Below are 13655 nucleotides of genomic sequence, written 5' to 3' on the forward strand. Positions count from 1 at the left end.
AATCATAAGCACAAACTTAGACTGAAGTTGATATATTCCATCAATTTTAGGAAATATCTTTAACAAAGGTGCTATTATCTATGTGGCCAGAATTTTAGCTACCATATCCTGAATTCTTCATCTGTACATAGGAAGAATAACACTATATCTCATTATTTCAGAAAAATTTGAGACTCAGTAACTGATAATAAACAGCAGTTTTTATTTGTTTGTTTTAGTCACCTGAACAATGTGTCATAATAATCTAGTTCATAATATAAAATGTCAAATTTTATTTTAAAAATATATAAAATGACAAGTAGATTTATATAATGTGCAAGACACATTTTGATCTAGTCTAAAAATTAATAACTTGATCATACTAATGAATGGAATGTTCACATTCTCAACTATTAGCCAATAGGTGCACCCCATTCCCTCCCTGAAGTGAAGAAATGTGGGGGTGGGGAGGCATTTTCACGTTCCCTGAGGGAAGCAATGGGGTAGAAGTCACCATCGAGACAAGTACATTGAGCATCTGGCAAGATGAAGGTCAGTGTCACAGTTTGTATCTCAAATTTTAACCAGTGATTTAATTACTTGTCATGGCCCCTATTCTTACCAGTAAGTAATCACAATGCATTGAACAGTCACTTGCAATCTTGCAGAATTAGGCACACATTGTTGTAAAAGAAAAAACAAACCTGTTTTGTCAAAACTGGCAGTGTAACAAAGGCAGCACTGGAAGTGTCTGAATCCTCTATAATGCAAAGTCTCCACCATAAACTTTTTCTCTTTATGTTGTTGTTGTTGTTGTTGTTGTTATGTGCCGTTGAGTCGCTTGCGACTCATAGCGACCCTATGTACAACATTTCTAAACTTTGTCCTGTGCCAGTCGCACCATCTCCGATATACCCATCCTGATTACCCCAGTCACTGAATCAATCCACCTCATAGGAGGCCTTCCCCTCCTGCGCTGTCCCTCCACCCTCCCAAGCATGATGTCCCTCTCCAAGTGCCTCCTTGGACATGGCCAAAGTATGTTAGATGGAGCCTTAGAATCCTTGCCTCCAAGGAGCAGGCCGGTTTGACCCTTTCCAGGATGAATCTGTTTATTTTCCTAGCAGTCCATGGTACCCTCAATACTTTTCTCCAGCACCACAGCTCAAAGGCATCAATTTTCCTTCTATTCTCCTTAGTCTTTGTCCAACTCTCTGATGCATAACAAGTGATAGCAAAGACCATGGCCTGTATCAGATGCACCTTAGTCTCCAAAGAGACACCATTGCTCTTCAGTACATTGGAGAGGTCCCTAACAGCAGACTTTCCCATGGCAATACGTCTTCTAATTTCCTGGTTACTGGTGCTGAGATCTATGTATCTTTCTCTATATCCTTTTTTATATTTATTGGTTTCCTTACAAACTTTGCATATATTGTGATTCACACTATTCTTCATTCACATTGTGCTTCATACAATCACTTCATGCATTGCTGTTGTGTACCATCAAGTCTTCTGTGATTCATAGTGACCCTACGTACAACAGCCCTGAACCCTGCTCTATCCTGAGCCAACCTTATTGTCTCTGACATATTTACCCTCATTACAGTAATCACTGAGTCAATACATTTCATCAAGAGTCTTCTTCTCTTGCGCTGTCCCTCCACCTTCCCAACATAATGTCTCTCTCAAAGGACTGGCCCCTCCTTGCAACATGCCCAAAGTATGTCAGACTTCAGAAACCTTGCCTCCAAGGAGCAGCCTGGTCTCACCCTCTCCAGGATGAACCTGTTTGTTCTCTTAACAGTCCATGGTGTATTCCATACTCTTCTCCAGCACCACAGCTCAAAGGCATCAATTCTCCTTCTGTCCCTAGCCATTGTCCAACTTTCTGATGCCTAACATGTGCTTGTGAAGACCATGGCCTGAATCAGGCGTGCCTTAGTCTCCAGACTGACATCATTGCTTTCCAGCACTCTGGAGAGGTCCCTGAGAGCAGATTTTCCCAATGCAATTCATCTTTTGGTTTCCTGGTTGCTGGTATTAAGAGTGTTGATTGTGAAGCCAAGCAAACTGAAGCTGTTAACAATCTCAATCTCTTCACCATCTATCATGATGCTGCCAAAAGGCTCTGTGGTGAGAATCCTTATTTTATGTTGAGCTTCAATCCATATTGAAGGCTGTAGTCCTTTATCTTCTGCAGCATGCATTACATTTTATAAAATTAATCATCTTTGGAACTTTCCCATCGTTACTGACCAAATTGTACAACCCTGTGTTTTCACCCCTGCCGCTGTCTGTTCGCCGGCACCTTAACAGCAACACCCTGACGGGGGTAAGTACGACAGAGATACACCATTCTGGGAGAGGATCAGAGAGTCAATCCAGCTCAATTTTATTGGAGACTACAGCACTCTCATATACAACCAGGTAAACAGGAAGACAGGATAGGATGGGCTTACAGACGTGGGACATGCTGATTGTATAGCAGAACCTCAGCCTCGTGTGGACCACTCCCAGCTCAACAGATGTGGCAGCTGTCTTCCCATGTGGCGAGCTTTCTCAAGCCAGTACAGCCAAACAGGGTAGCTTTCTCTACCCCATATTAAAGGCAATTGGGAGGCTTGCACTTATCCAGAGCTCAGGCGATCTGTTCTGGCCAGAGGCCCTCCTTTCCTCCCCAACATTCTGCAACACATCTCTACTTATCCTCACCCCTCTGCTCCCCACATCTTAAGTTCCCATACATATTTTAATAGTTATCCCATTTTTACTATTTTAGAGTCTTTGGAAAGTCATGCAACCTCAGAGCGGTGAGCCTTGGCTTTGTCTCTTGGTGCAAGCTGGGGGCTGGCTATGGTGTGACTGATTGGCAGGAGGCCACTTTTCTGGACAATGAGAGCCCAGGATGCAAGTCTGGTTTGTATGAAAATTCATTTGGGCCTAGTGCCTGTAGCCCTCTGGCCTGGTTTTAATTGTTTCGAGCCAAACATTCTTCTAAGTGGTATAGCACCGGTCTGTCCATTTGCTGTACAGAGGTAACTTGTGGTTGTTGTGATGCTAAATACTGTGACACGGATGTGTCAAATGCGATAATGGTTACCCAGGGTGGACAGTGTTTGGTGGAGCTCCGCAATTAAAACAAGCTTGTAAGCAGAAGTGGTATCTACTTCCAAAACAGCTTGCCTCTGGAAACTCTATGAACTTGGAGAAACAATGAAAGTTATACAAGTGTTCAGGTCTTTTGTTCATAGGGCTGCTATAAATCATCTACAACTTGATGGCACTTAATAATAGCAACCTTTTTACAATAGCCACCATAAACTTGTAATGTGGCTAGGCTTTGGGATCCATCCCTTTAAAAACTTAAAATTACACCCTTTTCTCATAGGCTCACATAACTTATGATTCTCTTCACTCAGCTAAGTTGAACTTCAGCTTTAGCAGAACTTATACAAGCAATATCTCTAGGTCTACAGGGTAAAATTAATAACTAAAATCAAACCAATAGGCAGGAGACCACTTAGGCTAAGTGTTACCATCACAGCCTTTATAAGTTTACCAACAACTTTAGCCTAATACCAATAAAGATTGCTAACAGTCATAAGAATTCAATAGGAAGTTTATGAGGGAGAGGGTCCCTTTATACCCATTATATCTATGCCTTTATGTGTCCATATAGAGACTGTGTGTGTGTGTGTGTGTGTGTGTGTGTGTGTGTGTGTGTTAAGAGTGCATTTGGATTGCCTAGTAACTACTGTCTGGCAAACTGGGCATGACGGCGTTGTCTTATCACAGATCTTTTTTGACACATTCCATGCAGAAGAGGTTGTGGCCACATGGAACAAGGGCAGCAATGACTTTATTCTCAAAGTAAATCACACACTTGTGCTTTCTTCTTGATTCTGGAGGTGAGCTAGAGGTGGAACCACCACTGGAAGAGAAGTAACTATTGATACCATTAGAAAAACAGGGATGTATAATTAGAAAACCAGTGTGGTTGTCTGTACTAGGTGGGTCACCTCTGACCCTCTGAGTAAGTGGTTGTTCTGTTATCTCAGGATATGTAGGAGACAGATGAGCAGATGGCTTGCTTGCTCTTCTCTGAGTCTTCATGTTACAAGAAGGATCGCTCCCAAAGCTTGAGAGTGCCATTAACTGGTTCAGAGTCTAGATAGTTTGAGCGGATGTTGGTAAAGAGTCAAGGGCTGAAGAGTCAATGGCAAGATCTGAGTCCACTGATGGAAGTATATCTCCAAACCAGAAGTTCCCAGTGGTAATTGAGCTCCTTGAACTTAGCCAGCCTATTGCTTCCAAAGTAAGAATCTGTTGAACCACTTCCTAAAGAACAGGAGAACACTATGATGTAGCTGTTATTGTTGTTAGGTGCCATCAAGTCAAGTATGACTCATTGTGGCTCTGTGAACAACAGATCTTGTTCTATTCTCACTATCTCCAACACATTTGAGCCCATGGCTGCAATTACTGTATCAATTTGTCTGGCTGAGGATCTTCCTCTCTTTTGCCGATCTTTCCCAATACAATGTATTTTTCCAAAGAATAACCTCTCCTAACAACATGCCCAAAGTATGTGAGATGAAGCTTTGTCATCTTTGCTTCCAAGGAGAACTCTGGTTTTACTTTCCTGAAGACATATTTGTTTGTCCTTTCAGCAATCATCTTGCTTGCCCCAGTCTGGTGTGCAGTGTCTTCTCTGGTGTAGCCAAGTTGCCTATATTGTTGTGGTTTTTATGTACTGTTGAGTTGACTATAGCTCAACAATAGGAACAATGTCACTGTCTCTGACCCACCTGCCCCACCATTCCCACAGTCACTGTCTCAATCCATCTTATCTAGGGTCTTCCTCTCCTGCACTTTTCCTCCACCCTTCTTATCAGGATGTCCTTGTCCAAGGACTAAGCCATCTTGCAACATGCCCAAAATATGTAAGAGGAACAAACAGGTATGTCCTAGAGAGGGGTTACCAGGTTACTCCTTGGAGACAAAGATTGTGAAGTTGTTGTTGTTATGTACTCAATTCCACCTGACTTATAGTGACCCTATGCACAATAGCTCTAAACTCTGCACTATCCTGAGCCAATCTCATTGTCTCTGACACATCTACCCCCAGTTACTGTGTCAATCCATCTCACCCAGGGTTTTCCTCTCCTATGCTGTCCCTCAACCCTTCCAAGCATGTCCTTCTCTATGGACTGGTCTCCTCAGATAACATATCCAAAGTAAGTGAGTTGGAGCTTCAAAATTTTTGCCTCCAAGAAGCAATACGCTTTGTTGCAATCCATTTGTTTCTATGTCTAATTACATGGAAGAAATGACAAAGATGCAACACAAAGAGACACACAACACACAGAGACAAGACTGCTGCAGGCTTAACACAAATGACAGGACAAGAGACAGAACAAAACTGCGGAAGCCTCGAAGGCCTATGTCCTTTATTATTTATACCTTTTAGAAAAAAAGAGATAGTTCGCAGAGAAATGGAAAGTTTAAGGAAAACATCATAGAGTCCAAATAGGCTGGGTACAAGTAAAAACATTATGATTTATCTCACAGGGCCCAAATGGACTGGGATCTGAGTTCACAGGAATCAGGACAATAGGCTTTTGACAAATAAGCAGTGAACAACATATTATATATAATTTACTTCTGAATAAAACTTGCTACAACTAACATAACTGCAACTGCCGAGAACAAAGGAGTTATTAATTTATAGGGAAGAGTTACTTTTCTTGGGTTAGAGTGCAGGACACCAAGTCCCTTGTCTGTGTGCAGAACTAGGGAACAAGTCTCTTCCCACACTCTATCCTTAGGATAGGTGCCTGGAAGACATCCGTGTGCAGACTTCCCCTCAAGATGGCTGTGTATCAGCTCCATTACTCTTTTCCAGCACCACACTCAAAGACATCGATTCTTTTTCTGTCACCCTTGGTCATTGTCCAGCTCTCTGATGGGTAGCAAGTCATTGAGGGAAGTATGGCCTAGATCAGGTGCACCTTAGTCTCTAGACTGACACTGTTGCTCTTTAGTATCCTGGAGAGATCCCCTACAGCAGATTTTTCCAAAGCAACTTGTCTTTTGATTTCTTGACTGCTGGTGCTAAGAATGGTGATTGTAGATCCAACCAACGTGAAATTGTTGATGATTGCAATCTCTTCTCCATCAGTCTGGTGCTGCTAATTGACCCAGTGGTGAGGATGTTTGTCTTCTTGATGTTGAGCTTCAATACATAGGCTGTCATCCTAGATCTTGTGCAGCAAATACCTCAAGTCATCTTCATAACACAGCTTGGTGAAACTTTCTCCAATCCTGACATCACATTCCTCCTCATATAGTCTAGCCTCCCAAATAATCTGTTCCACATATAGATTGAAAAGTTATGAATAGGGAGCTCTGATGGCCTAGTGGCAAGAAGCTGCAACTACAATCCCAGAGGTGCACGGTTCGAATCCACCAGATGCTCTGCCGGGGAAGGAGGGGCAATCTCCTCCTGTACCAGTCAGATCTGATTTGACGGTACACGCACACAAAAATAATAAAATTAAAAAAAAAGAAAAGTTATGAATAAAGAAAAGTGTGAAACACACACACACACACACACACACACACACACACAAGGTATGGAGAGTCAGGACACATCCTTGACGCACTCCTCTCCTGATTTTGAAGCATGCAGTGTTCCCTTGTTCTGTTCCTAGGGACAAGTTTCACATGAGCATGCTCAAGTGTTCTGCATTGTGCTTGCATGTCTGTGGTCATGGGATGTCTCGAGTACAACCCAGACAGTGCCAAGACTCGACTTAAGAGAAACAATGTCCTTATTCTACTGAAATAAATGGTATTCTTTCCACTAAGTCAGACTGTGTCCAGACTCTAACCCATTTGATCTATTAGGTTTTTTTCTTCCTGGAGCAAAAGGGGCTGTTTACCTTTCCTGAGATAAATGATGCCTATTGCAGCATGGGACATACCCCCCTTACTTTCCGAAACAGTAACATTTGCCCAAGGTCTGAGATAATGGTCTTAAGTTGAAATATCAATGGTCCAGCACACAAAACTATTTATGACTCTAGTTTCACTAACTTATAGGGAACTCTGGTGGTCTGATGGTAAGAAGTTGTGCTGCAATCCTAAAGGCATGTGGTTCAAATCCAGGAAAGAAAGATGGACAATCGCCTCTCATGGAATTGACTGTCTCTGAAAACCTGCTGGAGGGTTAGCTATGTGTCAGCTCCAACTCCTTTTGCTGGGCAGATACATTCACCCATGCCCATACTTCTTCCAGAAACTGCCTCAGCCTGACCCAGAGAGGGTTGAGAAGGTTGGAACAAGAGTGCTAGTACAGACGTGGACAGGGACACTGAGAGAACATTGAAGGATCCCAACCAGCAAGAGTGTCCCTTCTAGCTGCTGGACCCTCTGTCTAGTCCTGGCCCTGCCCTTCCTCCGCATTTCCTCCTTCGGTATCTAGGTCAGCCAAGGTCAGATCTATATATCTATGGGCCTGCACCCTTCCACTTCCCACTGTGTCTGGGTTGGGCCTTCAGGGAAACAGCCCTTCCACCCGGTGGCCAAGCCCATGATCAAGGAACACCCAGAAAGAGGAAAAAGATAGAGCAGAAGAAAAACAACCAAGAAGTAGAAATGAACAGATATGTCTTGGAGAAAGTGCAACCATAGTGTTCCTTGGAGACAAGGATGACAAAGCTTCATCATGTCTTGTACTTTGGACACATTACTAGGAGAACATCATGCTTGGAAAAGTGGAAAGTGAGAGAAGAAAAGGAAGACACCCCCCGCCCCTCAATGAGACAAGTTGACAAAGTGCCTGCAGCAATGGGCTCAAGTGTGTCAGAGATTGTGAGGACAGCACAGGACAGGACAGGGGTCAGAGCTATTGTTCATACGGTTACTATGAATCATAATCCACTTGACTTAACAACAACAATGCAAGTAGGTACATAGGTCAGATATGGCACCACCTTCCTCGTGGGAATCATGGAGGAGGAGGAACAGTTGCAAACAGACCCTAATGATTAGAACGTGGAGTATGAAAGTAGGAAAATTGGAGATTGTTAAGGAAGAAATGGAATACATAAATATTGACATACTAAGCATTAGCAAAATGAAATGGATTGGCATGGGACATTTTGAATTAGAAAATCATATGATCTACTGTACTGGAAATGAAAAGATGAGAAAAAAACAGAGCCACATTCATAGTTAAAAAGACCGTTTCTTGATCCATCTTGAAATACAATATTGTGAGTGACAGTATAATATCCATACACATTCAAGGAAGACCTGTTAATACTCTTGTTGTTATATGCCATCGAGTCACTTGCGACTCGTAGAGACCCTATGTACAAGAGCTCTAAACGCTGTTCTACCCTGTGCCAACCTCACCGTCTCAAACACACTCATTCCCACCACTCCACTCACAGAATTGATCCATCTCATAGAAGGTCTTCCTCTCCTGCACCTCCCCTACACTCTGCCAAACATGATGTCCCTCTCTAAGGATCTATCATTTAAATTTATACACCAATAACCAGAGCCAAAGAGGAGGAAATATATGACGTCTACTAACCATTGCAATCAGAAATCTATGGAACATGCAACGAGGATGCACTAATAATAATGGGTAACTGGAACGCAAAAGTTGGGAATGGAGAAGAAGGATCGGTAGACAGGAAACATGAACTTGGTGACAGAAATCAGGCTAGAAACATAACAATAGAATTCTGTGCAATCAGTGATTGAAAATACCTTTTATAAGAAACACAAATGGCGACTATACACATGGACCTTACTTGATGGCTTACACAGGAATCAGATTGATTACATATGTGGGAAAAAATCACTGGAAAAAGCTCAACATCAGCTGTGAAAACTGTGGCTACTGATCATGGATCAGATCATCAACTATTTGTATGCAAGTTCAAACTGAAGCTAAAGAAAATAAAATCAAATCCAAAGAAACAAAGTTTGACCTTGAGTCTGTCCCTCCTGAATTTAAAGACCATCTCAGATTTGAGGCCTTGGATACTAATGAAGGAAGACAAGATGAGCTGTGGGAGGACATCAAGAATATCATCCATGAAGAATGCAAAATAATTACAAAGATGGAGGAAGAAGAAAAGACCAAAATGGATGTCAGAAGAGACTCTGAATATTGCATTAGAGTGCTGAGAAGCCAAAGAAAGGGAAGAAATCAAGATGCTAAGGAGCTAAACAGAAGATTTCAAAGTTTAGCATGGGAAGAGATAGCATTCTAGTGAAATGTGCAAAGAGCTGGAGTTGGAAAATCAAAAGGGATTAAGTCACTCAGCAGTTCTTAAACTGAAGGAACTGAAGAAGAAATTCAAGCCTCGAGTTGCATACTTAAGGATGCTGTGAGCAGAATATTAAATGATCCAGGAAGAATCAAAAGAAGATGGAAGGCAAAAACACCATCCTGGGGCCAGAAGAGGATCGCAACGCGTCTTTAGCCCTGACTCCAACCCGAGTCTGGGGAACACTGCAGACAGACAACTGTGCACGAAAGGCACACCACTCCCTTGACAGCCCTGAGGACGAAGCGTCTGCAGGACTACAAGTACCATGACTCCGGCTACCGCACGCGCAGAAGAAAACAATGCTGCAAAGCCTACCATGGCCACTATGTTTCTAGAAGGAAGAAAGGACAAGGACGTTCTCTTCAAGCCCACAGCGCGGGAGGCAACCGCTACCATGCCGGCACTGCAACCCCTGGCTCCTTGAGGACCTCCAGCCTAAGGAAGGGGGCAGCTGCCATCCGGAGCAGGAGCAGCAGCAGTAGCCGAACCCTGAGATGGCAGAGGCACGAGAGCACCAGGAGAAGGCGCCACGCCGCCATCGCTCGACTTTCCCCAGGCTTCAGCTCAAAGAACTGGAGGGTGAGTTCCAGAACAATCAGTATCCAGATGTGTTCTAGAGAGATATGATTGCAAAACGCCTCCATGTGACTGAAGCCAGAGTGCTAGTTTGGTTTCGGAAGAGAAGGGCCAAGAGGAGGAGACATCAGCAGACACTCATGTTTCCACATTTGCACCCTATCGCCATAGGTCTGCCTGTGGGAGTCTTCTTGGATTAAGCCTTCACTGTCCTGGACCCTTCTTGGAGATATGTTCCTGTGGTTCCCCAGCGAGTAGGGCCACTTGGGCACCCATGCCACCTGGGCTGCTTCTACCACCCTTGCTTCCTGGGCTACCCCTGTGTCCTGAGCTACCTAAGTAAGCCGTGCCTCAAGTGCCACCATTGGCATGGCCCCTGTAAATAGGGCATGGGACCATGTCATCAACAACCATTTCCCAGGTGCTAATTTTTTTAAAATTAATTTTAATGAACATTTACAGAGACTTTGGATTTCCATTCATTCATTGCTGCACCCTTCTCCCTGACGACCCCTCCCCTCCAGTTCGCTCCACTCCCCGAAAAGAAAAAAGAAAAACTCTTTCATTGGTATATAATCCCCCCATCCCTCCCCCGCCCCCGAGTACACTTCACTATGCAACCTTAATTCTGGACTCCTGTGATAACCACAATGCCCAATCATATATTGCCTTTAATCTGTTCTTTCCCTCATCTGTTTCAATACAGTACACATAATCCATCCGGTTTTTTCTCAGTCTTACCCCAACCCTGATGTCAGTCCCATTCTACAACAGTGGCATGATGCAGTATTTGTCCCTTTGTGACTGAGATATTTCACTCAGCATAATGTCCTCCAGGGTCACCCATTTTGAATAATATTCCATGAATTCCTTGTTTTTCAATGCAGCGTAGTATTCCATTGATTGGCATTTAGGTTGTTTCCAACTCCTTGCTATTGTGAACAAAGCTGCAATAAACATGGGTGTGCACATATCTGCTTAGATGGCAGTTATGGTCTCTCTGGGGTGTATTCCAAGTAATGGAATTGCTGGGTCAAATGGTATCTCTATTTGCGACTTTTTGAGAAAGCGACACACTGCCTTCCATATTGGCTGCACCATTATACATTCCCACCAACAGTGAATAAGAGTTCCAGTTTCTCCACAACCTTGCCAGTGTTTGTTGCTTGCTGTTCTGTTAAATTTTGCTATTCTCCCATCAACAAATGAATGGATAGAGAAGCTGTGGTATAGTCACACAATGGAATACTATGCTGCACTGAAAAACAAGGAACTCATGGAATATTATTCAAAATGGGTGACTTTGGAGGACATTATGCTGAGTGAAGGATCTCAGTCACAAACGGACAAATACTGACTGCATGGTGCCACTGTTGTAAAATAGGACTGACCTTGGGTGTGGGGAGAGACTGAGGAAGATGGGTTCAATAATGCATACTGCATTGAAACAGTTGAGGGAGCAAACTGTTTAAAAGGGATATGTGATTAGGTATTGTTGTCATGACAGGAGTCTAGAGAGAAGACTACATGGTGGAGTGGTCCTGGGGGAGGGTTTGTAAAACAATGAAAGAATTTTTCTTTTACTTTTCCAAGAGGGTAGTGTTCTGGGGGGGGGAGGGTTGGGAGGGGAGAAATGTGCAACAATGAATGAATGGAAATCCAAAGTCTCTGTAAATTTTTACTGAAATTAATAATAAATTTAAATTTAAAAAAATAATTTAGAGTAAGGAAGGCAATGGATTTATAACTAACTGCTCATGCTAATAACACTATATCATGGCATGGAGGAGGAATAGTGAAACTGTATCCACATTTACAATATTCTTCTTACCAAAACCATTTATGAAAATAGGAACTGCATTGGAACATGTATGTCTCGATTGGAAATGATCATATTGCTAATATTTCTAGCCTTAAATTTAAAAGATTATACTGTTCAAAATAATTTGTTGTTGTTGTTGTTATTATGTGCTGTTGAGTCGCTTGTGACTCATAGCGACTCTGTGTACAACAGCCCTAAACTCTGCTCTGTCCTGTGCCAATTGCACTGTTTCTGAGACTCCCATCCCAATTAACCCAGTCGCTGAATCAATTCACCTCATAGAGGGCCTTTCCCTCCTGTGCTGTGATGTCCTTCTCTAAGGACCGGTCTCTCCTTACAGCATGTCCAAAGTATGTTAGACAGAGCCTCAGAATCCTTGCCTCCAAGAAGCAGCCTGGTTTAACCTTCTCCAGGATGAATCTGTTTGTCTTCCTAACAGTCCATGGTACTCTCAGTACTCTTCTCCAGCACCACAGCTCAAAGGCATCAATTCCCCTTCTATCCTCCTTGGTCATTGTCCAACTCTCTGATGCATAACAAGTGACTGCAAATATATTTGTTATATATTTGTTTAAACTTTCCCCTCTTTTAACAACTGGGATCTAAAGGGAAGAGAAAAGATCAGAGAATGGCCAAAATTATTGGGGCAGCTATTGCTGCCAGTTTAGGGCCTGTGTCAGGAAAAAGAAGTCTTACTCGTAACAATGCCACCCAAAGGTAATAAAGGAAGTCAGAATTGCTTCCACTGTGGAAAGCTGGGCCACTTCAGTAGACAGTGTCACAGACGAGAGCCACAGATAGGCAAGGGAGTAGAGAGGAAGCTCCCACTCACTTGCTTTAAGTGTGGATCTAAAGGACACTTGGCCAAGGACGGCCCACATCAGGTCCTCATGGCTGACAGGACTGACAGGCCCCAGCTCCCAGCTGGAAACAAAGGAGGATGCTTCAATGATTCAGATCTTCCCAGAAGAGCCATGGGTGAACATTAACATTACTGGTAAGTATATTAATTTTCTCCTGGACACAAGAGCCTATTATTTGGTCCTAAAAGCCCTCTGAGGTCCCAAATCTTCTCACTATTTCTTAGTTATTGGAATTGACAGAAAACCTCATAAGCAGTTCCTTACTTCACCTATGCTTTGCATGCAGATTTCCGAGCTATAAAACAACCCAGCGGTAGATGGAATTTGGTCCAGGACTTAAGAACAATAAATGACATAGTTGAGCCTCTACATCTTGTGGTTCCTAACCTTTACACTATAATAGACAACGTGCTAGTCAATAAACTTTTTATTTTAAGACCTACCTTCCCTCTGTAACTTGATTTGTGCCACTGTTAGAACCTCTACTTGGAATATTATTGCTTTTAATTTTTGACTCCTGTACTTTTAACTTGTTAATTAAGTTTGTGTCTTCTAGTCTGCAACAATTCCATGATGCATCTTCAAGGATATGAACATGTATGGCTAAGCACAATTGATAACAGTGAATCTAAATTCCAAAATCAATCTCCACAATAGTCTACGTGTTTCCTATTGCCAAAGGGGCCCTTTAAAGTAGTGAGAGAAGATCTTCACCTTGAAACCTACAGCATCCCTTTTCAGCAGGAAGTAGCTAAGAGACTATGCCATCCTCTTTTCCTTATTAATCAGGATGAAATCTCTCTCAGGGAGGAGTGATAGGGTATGGCAAAGGACACACTGACAAAAGAGATTAATCAGAACTGGTTTTGACAAGCACTGTGGCAATGGGACAATTAAACTTTCAAGGACTATTCAACCTGAATCCTTCTGATCATATGGAGAGTTTTGAAAGTATTTCTTTGAGTTTATTATGTTTTATTTGTTTGTTTGTGTAGAAAGGATGCTCATCTAGATGATAACATAATTATGATAAAAACAAAAGGGGGGAACTATGGGAAG

General features: G+C 42.7%; 1 pseudogene; it reads right to left on the reverse strand.

Annotated features, from left to right (window-relative positions):
- Positions 1-392: 392 nt before the first annotated feature.
- Positions 393-4372, reverse strand: LOC102862662 (annotated as a pseudogene).
- Positions 4373-13655: the final 9283 nt, after the last annotated feature.

The sequence above is a fragment of the Elephantulus edwardii genome, unplaced genomic scaffold (assembly GCF_000299155.1).
Source record: "Elephantulus edwardii isolate Elephantulus edwardi_28Jun2011 unplaced genomic scaffold, EleEdw1.0 scaffold00325, whole genome shotgun sequence".
Classification (NCBI taxonomy): domain Eukaryota; kingdom Metazoa; phylum Chordata; class Mammalia; order Macroscelidea; family Macroscelididae; genus Elephantulus; species Elephantulus edwardii.